This window comes from Silene latifolia, chromosome 3 (genome assembly GCF_048544455.1).
Source record: "Silene latifolia isolate original U9 population chromosome 3, ASM4854445v1, whole genome shotgun sequence".
NCBI lineage: Eukaryota > Viridiplantae > Streptophyta > Magnoliopsida > Caryophyllales > Caryophyllaceae > Silene > Silene latifolia.
The window spans coordinates 77,680,754-77,689,958 of NC_133528.1; positions in this window are offsets into that span (position 1 = coordinate 77,680,754).

Here is a 9,205-nt window from a genome sequence, read left to right on the forward strand (position 1 = left end):
GTCCTTCGCAAATACCCTTTTGGAAGGAGGTTTAACCATTTCATAGTGAGGTTAAGCAATGACATTTGCGTGGTTAAAACTTTGGCTATTTAAGATATCGGTATATCAATCTTTGCAACTCGACCATAACTAGTATGTTACTATGATTCATTTAGGCTCTTAAGTAAATCTCAAAGTTGAAACTATTGGTCAAATGTTTCATAAACTTAGTCAAAAACTTGTTAAGACTTTATATTAGTCATTTCTTCCAAAACTTACTTTTGGTGTCCTCACGTAGTATTCTTAAGAATATTTCTTTCGAGTACTTCACGTGGTCTCATTAGTCATATAGAACTTACTTGAGACCATAGATCTCATCTATTCGGCATACTATGTAAATAGATATACCTTCATTCAAATCATTCTCTCTTGCGTAGATCTTCATATACACAAGTACACAATTTTATCTTGCCTTGTGTGTTGTGTCCTCATTTTTCTCCCACTCTATCTTTAGAATAAATACACTATAGATTCAAAGATAGCATATGAGACACAAATTAATGATGTTGAAGTATAAGGAGAACTACCTCATAGGTTGACTAATAGTTATTGATTTCATATGTGTACTTGGTGATTGACATTCCTTTAAGAGAGTTCATAGACTCAAAATCGCTTTATAAATGATCATACACAAGCCTTAAGCATGTGGACATATAATGAAACCCGTCATTATATTTGTCTATTAGATCACTTTAAGTGAATAATCTTATGTTCCTAAGAGCAAGCATTTAAAGATGAAAATTTAGAACATAAAGGATAAATGATAAAACGGGTGACTTGGGTTGCAAACCAAGTCACCATCATCCAAAATACAAACCATTATCCAAAATACTTTTCCATGTCGAACACGGAAACTTAAAGTTCTAAAAATCCAAAACATAACTTTAAATAAGACAATGAAAAGCAAAGCTCCATAAAAGCTATCCCTAGCTTCTCCATGGTTTCTTATGCTTGCTTTTCCTTTCCCTTGTCTTTGCTTGGTGGAGGCCTTATTTACAATAAAAAGGGAGATACATTATCACAACTTTGCATCATAATACCATAGTTGAATTAGAAACATAAAATAAGGATAGTCATTTACCTACTGGAGTGATCTTTCCAGCTTTGATATCACCAAGGTATTTGGAACAATTTCTTTTCCAATGTCCCATGCCATTACAATAATGGCATTTATCAAGTGGACCCTTCTTGACTTTTGAGGTGCTAGCTTCATTAGGCTTAGCTTTGGTGAATGTGGGAGCTTGCTTCTTGCCCTTTCTCCCATTCTTCTTGAACTTCCCCTTACTTTTAGTGCTTATGTTAAGCACATCCTTGGGAGGGTTCACATTTAACCCCATGTCCCTCTCGTCTTGCACAAGTAACTTGTGCAACTCCTCAAGAGACACATCCTTGTCTTGCATGTTGAAATTCACCCGGAATTGCACATATGCCTTGACTTTGGACAAGGAGTGTAGAATCCTATCTACGATGAGTTCTTTGGGGATTTCAACCTTTTGAATTTTCAAGGTCTCGACAAGCTCCATGAGGGCTAACCTTTTGGCCCTCTTTGAAGTCGAGATCAAAGAATGCCGCGGCCACCTCATATTGGACGATCCGCGGAGTTTGTGAAAACATGGTCACAAGTTTGGAGTAAATCTCATTAGCATTGCCCATTTTAAAGGCTCTCCTTTGGAGGTCCGCCTCCATCGCAAATATCAAGACATTTTTCATTGCGGCGGACTCCTTTTGGTAAGCCTCATATGCTTCCCTAGTGGCCGCGGTGGACCTAGTGGAGGATTCGGGTGGAGAGGCCTCGGTAAGGTAACGACGCTTGTCGTCACCTTCGGCGGCTAATTTGAGTTGGGCATCCCATTCGGAGAAATTTGACCCATTCTTTTCAAGTTTACATCGATCCATAAAGGATCGGAGCCAAGACGAACTAGCGAGAGGCGTGGCATTAGGGGTTGGTGTTGCCATTTGTTATGAGAAAAGAGAAGTGGTCTACAAAACAAAATAGAAGGAGTAAAACAAATGTCGTTTTAATAATACTCGTAAAAATGTATGATTTAAACAAGTTTTATGCATTTTTCTAGTGACCTCTACCCAACTAGAATAAATGATTCCAAGACCCAAATTCATATCGACTTAGGCACGGTATGGCCGATGAAATCTTTATCAATATAACTCGGTGGATTAACGTTTTAATCGATTCTACTTTTAGAACTCTTGGTCGATAAAATTACTCTAATAATTATCTATAGCCCGGAACACATGCAACTAAGGTCGCGAATACTTCCGTTGAGCTCAAGCCAAATTTCGAATAAATGTGTCCATGATCCAAGTCCACATCAAATTGGGCACGGTATGGCCGATGAAACCCTCATTAACATGAACTCGGTGGATTAACACTCATCACCCACTTCCCCTACGTAACAAGGTTTGTACCCCGGTAGGGCCGAGTGCACTCCCTCGCGAAATAGGTTTTCATGGTTTCTACTATTTGGTAAGGCTATGTCTCAATTGTTTGTTTTAGCGAGAGGTCATGTCAATTTATTATCTATCACGTTTTAAGTGAACTAAAGCGGTGAACTACGATAATTCTAATTGACACGGTCGATAAACTCGATAAAAGATGCATGTTTAGTTATGGCGATTTAGCGATGCATGTGACATAAAATAAAATGCAAGCATAAAAATAAATAAACAAATCCTAGTATGGCCTTTCCTAGAATAGAAAAACTATTTAACTATTACAAATTCGGAAACCAACTCCATTGGTCCCTTGAACTTCGGTTGTGGCACGCATCTCGAGGTAACACCGTCTTTATGTATCGCCATTCTTGAAGAAATCCGTCTTTGGGAACTCCGGAATGAATAAAATTACATAATAAATTACATAATTTCCTATTATACATTTGTAACTAAAATAAAATAAATCTATTAAATTACAAAACGGTGATACGAGATCACAATAAAAATTACAACCGAATCGATATTCCCATACATTTCGGGAAATACCAATTAAAATCTAAGGCCATACTAAGTAAAATTACATAATTCAAAATTACATAAATTAAAATTATGACAATCATAAGGAAAAATGCAGCATTATAATATGTATGAACATGCTCAATTTTATGCTATATCGCCTTTAATTAGCCAATATCATATATTACTCGGTTTTTACGGATTTGCGTGATTTCAACATTTTTATAATCACAAAAATACATAAACTCATATTTATGCATAAGTTAATTACCCTAACCTCTTAGGAATCAAAATTTAGTCTTCACTAATAATTTGACCATAATTAACCCATATTTTATAAAATTGTTCATAAATGGACCAAAAATTACAAAATAAGCTATTAAACTTCAAATAAATCACAAAATTTCAAATAAATTCAAAATTTGAAATTTAAACTCATGAACATTCTGGAAAAATACCATGACACTCATAATGTTCAAAATCTTAGGTTAAAAATTTCGAAAATTTTCCGGAAAAACAATGTTGCGGTTTATCGGTTTTAACAAAAATAATCATAAAAACATGGAAAAATTATATTCATTAACTTTTCAATTTTAGATCTGAAAAGGATAACAAAAGGCAACATTTGACGTTTTTCCTAAGTCATAGATTATGTTTTATTAATTTTTCACTAATAATGTCACTATTTATGCTATTTTTCTTCAAAAATCCATAAATCATGCAAAAAGACTTCTTTATAGCCAATTATTTTACACACATCTTGTAAAATTGCATGTGACAACATATTAATTTTCTATGACCAGATTCGAAATTTAACTCATATTAACCTATTTTTCACCTAAATCCGAATTTAAAAATGAAAAATCCATTTTTCGAGCATAACAAGTCCAAAAATTATGAAAATTTACAGGTTATCTCAAAATAATATATGTGACAACATATCCAAAAATCAACCCAAAATTCGAAGTATAGCTAATTTTAGACCAAAAATGACATTTTTACTCATAAAATCATATTTAAATGTCATTATAGTAAAATATGAACAATAAAAATCCGTAAAATTAACCAAAATATCCTAAAACATTTTAGGACCAGAAATATTAACATGCATGAATTAATTTCGTGATATATCATAATAACACAAATTTTACAAGTTTTATTTGTTATTCTTATAACTCGGAAAAACTTTTAACCGATTTGCATGCAAACAACCGTGGCTCTTGATACCGATTGAAGGAAATGTAGATTCATATACATACTAACATACTCATATATGTCTAAATTAATTTGTCATAAAATTAAATACGGATTTTATGCATGCAAACAATGATAAAATAGAGGAGAAATCATGTCCTTACATTGGTGATTTCGGTTTTATTGGGCACAAAAGAAATCTCCTTTTCTTTTGTTCTTGAGCTTTCCTAAGATGGAAGAACAAGATCCAAGTATAGGATCTCTCCTTAGGATTAATACCCAAAGCTTTCTCTTAATTCAAATTAATATTATAAGTACTAGTATAATATTAATCTAGTAGAAAATGACCCAAAAATATTACAATACACTTAATATTTTCGGTTTTTGTGAGGAAGAATAAGAGAGCTTTTTATCTCTCTAGAAATCTTATTTTGGATGAGTAAGTTGAATGAATAATACACTCTTAACATTATAGTGTATTAGTAAAAATAAGAGGAAAAACCAAGTGGTTTTTCCTCTCTAAAAAACCGGACAAGAGGAGGTGGAGAGGAGTCAATGCATGGACTCATTTGTCTTCACAATGCACCATAGGGTTGCATGGCTAGATTAATAGGTAATCATTGTGTTTACCATTAACTTAATCAAACACAATATTATCCTAATCCTCCTCCTTATTTCGGCACAATGGGATAATATGGAATCCATATTATTTTTGTCAATTGTCAATATGTCACATGTCTTATGTCACATAAATTTGTTATGTAATTTTTAACATATTAAAAATCAACGTATTATTAAAATACGTCACATACAAAAATTGACTTAGTAATTTCATAATTACTTGTACCAAAATATTTTACCAATTATAAATCACAACAGATTGTATTTATAATAATTCATTCAATTTCGATTGTTTCTTTAAACAATAATTTCATCCGAGTAATGAAACAATTCGATTACTCAGACCGTATCTTATTTAATCGCATTTCAACATGATACGTAAATTTTACTTCCAAAATCGTCCGTCAATTTTCAAGTAATTTAATTAACTCGTAACGTTATACGATTAATTAAATAATCAATTAAGAGTGTTGCCCTATAGGTATGACCTAGGGGGTCAACTGATCACCACCGTCACACGACAGTAATGTCAAACTCTAGTCAGCCAATCATTACCGATATATGTTGACCAGTTGACAGTAACAATATTACTTCCCAATTGTATTCTATATGATGAGACTTAAACATGTGATCATCATGATCAACAGTCGTGATCGCATTATTGTCGGAGGACATATATTCCAACAGTACCATTGGCGAGGGATCTGTTCCAAAGAGGACGGGAAGATCCGGGTAAAGAGTTCATGTTTGACCCCTTTAATGGCCATATAGTCCTTGAAAGCACGGATATGATTGAGCGGGTCCTCCACTCCTTTGAACTTAGGCACATCAGTTAGGGTAAAGTTGTCAGGTAATTGATCCCCAACGGGTTCGAACCTTCGATTGTTCTCAAGATGGATATTGTTATCCCGGGCTAGGAGCTGTTCCTCCAAAAGCTTTAGCCTCTTCTCAGTTTCAGTCAGAGGTGGGGTGTTATGTTCCCCAGTTTCTTTGTTCTCCAGGGCGTCGATACGGATCTCGACGCGATCCAGGGTGACCTTAAGAGCGGTGAGTAGGCTGGCTAGCTGATCAGTTGTGACATCTCTGTTGTTATCATTGTTGTTGTTGGACGAAGCTGAAGACGGGGCCATGGCTATGAGGCAGGAAAAACGGCTCATATTATAACTCAATCCGACGCGGTTCCAAGACTGAACGCAGACAACACAAAGGACGAGACAAAGATCAGTCGTAACAAGACGGGGGTGACCGTGTGTGGTCCCTCGGTGCAGACTCGATTTATGACGTGACGGTGTTGACCGAACCTTTGATACGGGTCCAACATGACGGCGTGACGCCATTGGATAGGTCTCGTGGTGAGACGACTCATAAGTAAAGACCCATAAGTACGTTTGCTTTGACTCGATAGACACGAGGCGGAAATGGAATGGTGGACTGAAGTTTTCGAAAATAGAAATTTTCAAAAAGATTCATTTGTCGCTTTAATGGACGGCTTCCGAAGATAGAGATCTCCGCAAGTCGATCAGTTGAAAGAGTCGTCTTAAGTTTATTTGCAAAAGACGGTTTGAGTCGGCTCGGAAAACAGTGTGTTGCTTCCCAAGACGGTTTTGAAATTCAAAATTGTATGTTTTGAAAATCGGGTTTGAAATGTTTGAAGAGGTCTCGGGGACGGTGAGTGGTCCTCGGGATCCCGAAAGTTTCTCGAGAAAAGGGTGTGTGCTTTTCTCGGGTTTTGAAAGAGCCATTGTCGGCGCGAAACGGGTTAAAATCCGTGTCTAGACGCGGCGATTATAACGGCGTAAAAAGGTGTTTTGAAATGGTTGTAGAAAACCGGGTTTGAAAATCGTCATTATGACGGCCTAGAAAGGCGTGTTGAAATGGTTATACAAAACCGGGTCTGAAAATTGTCATTAGGACGGCCTAGAAAGGCGTGTTGAAATGGTTATACAAAACCGGGTTTGAAAATCGTCATTACGACGGCCTAGAAAGGCGTGTTGAAATGGTTATACAAAACCGGGTTTGAAAATCGTCATTAGGACGGCCTAGAAAGGCGTGTTGAAATGGTTATACAAAACCGGGTTTGAAAATCGTCATTACGACGGCCTAGAAAGGCGTGTTGAAATGGTTATAAAAAACCGGGTTTGAAAATCGTTATTATGACGGCCTAGAAAGGCGTGTTGAAAAGCAACGGTCGGCGAAAGACCGAGGTTTGAAACGGCCATTATAACGGCGCAAAAAAGGTGTTTTTGAAAATGCAACGGTCGGCGAAAGAGCGAGGTTTGAAACGGCCATTATAACGGCACGAAAGGTGATTTTTGAAAGCTTGAAAATGACACGGAAGGACTTATGATCAAGTAGCACATAAGCACTTGCAGTTCATTATATTATGCATTATGTTGACACGGGTTTTGGCTTAGAAGGGTGGGTTACACACCAAGCAATCAAACCCCGATTTGCGAGAGGGATACCAATCCAAACAAAAACGTGTAAGGAGGGTGCCCTAGCCTCGTGCTCGAAAGTGATGAAATCTCTTTGACGAAACAGAAAAGTGTAACGCCAATGGTATGCTTGACTCAATCGGGATTCGAAACGCGGGGATGAGAAAAATTCACGCCGACGAGACGAGCCAATTGGTCGAAAAGGGTTAGGTCGTGGGCCCGGACAAGGAACCCGACCGTGACCGTAATATCAATTAATGCATTCCAACCAAGACCTCATTCGAGTCTCACCATCTAGGGATCACAAAAGACGTAAGTGTCCTAGTTTTCCCCAGCGGAGTCGCTAATCTGTGGACATGGCCCACCTGCAAGCCCACTTCGATCTGTGGACGTACAGCGGTCTCTTGAAAGCCACGCTCGGCGGCATAAAAATGCTTTCGACCGGATAATTTTAGATCGGTCGGTTTCGTCTCGGTAAGGGTCTCGAAACGATTAGAGATGTTCGGAGTCGCCACCAAGCATTTGTGGGATGCCTGGAACCCGTTCGAATTCCACTTTATACCTCGGTCAAATCGAAGCACAAAGCAGCGTTTGACATAGGTACTAAAGATAAGGAAATCGTCCCTCTTTAGCATCCTATCTCTAGAATGACTCTCGTACGCCCTAGATAAGGTCGTCCACTATCCAAAGTTTCTGAGTAAGAGGTGAAGGTACGTATTTGGAAGCCCTTTAATCGAACACCCAATCCCGCATGGTAGCGCCTCTACCGATCGATCTTGGTTGGTTGAATGCAAAAGTTGATAAAACGGTTTAAATGCATGAATGCACATCCAATAATTTAAACCTAACATGTGAGAGCTTTCTAAGTCGGTTGATTTAATCCAAGTATCATGTATAAGATGTCGAGTTGGATTAATGATTGATTCGCATGCAAGACGGAAATTAATCATCCATTTACCGTATTAGGTATATGGTGTATAACATGATCCATTTGTCTTAGTAGGGTATTTTGCAAATATGATTTTGAATAACCAAATAGTCGTCTGATCCGTCCTATATCCGGGCTAACCGGAGTCGGGATCGTCCTAGACTAATGCTGGAAGGGAATAGGCCCTGTACCAGACGGCTATATGAGGCGCGAGCCAGCCGGCGATATAAGGGACCTCCCTCTGGTTTTGAAAATGAGAAATGGAGGGCCTGTTTAGGCGCGGGTTAGCCCACGGTTTATGTACCGTGTTCTGACTTTTTAGAAAACGTTATAGAACGTGTTTGAAAATGGGTATTTGAACCCGGTTTGATTTGAAGGGTCGTTTAGACCGCATTTGTTGATTTGAAGAACTAGACTCGAATAATCATCATTATTTTGATAATATTCGGGGTCGGGTTCGATTTGACAAACTTGACATGAATAGTTTTAAAAATAATTATGGACTAATTGTTTTGAGTCCATTTGAATGTTATTAGTCGATACTCATCATCGTACCCGGGTTAAAATCCGGCATGGTATGTAGAACCAAGGATGACTTTGTGTTGGTGACTAATATGTTTGTTTGAAAATGTAAAGAAATGAAATAAAAGGTTTTAAAATACCTTTTAAATGTCATTAACCAAATATCATCACCGAAACACGGATTTAACCGTCATGGTATGAGGAACCAAGGGTGAAAAATGTTTTGTGGTTAAAACAAATGAAATAAAATAAAGAGGGTTCGAAAGTATTTGAAATGGTAAAAACCGATTACAAATATGGAAATGAATTAAAAGGAAATGACGAGAACAAACATGGTTGATCTCTGGTCTGAACACTCCATTTAGGCGCGGGTAAGCTGGCGACCTAAGGGGCTTCTGTCTCAGACCAAAAATCAGTTTTGGCTCGTTTATTCCATGTTTTGGTTCATGTTATGCACGTTTTAGCATGTTATAGTCATGAAACAAACTAAAACATAATA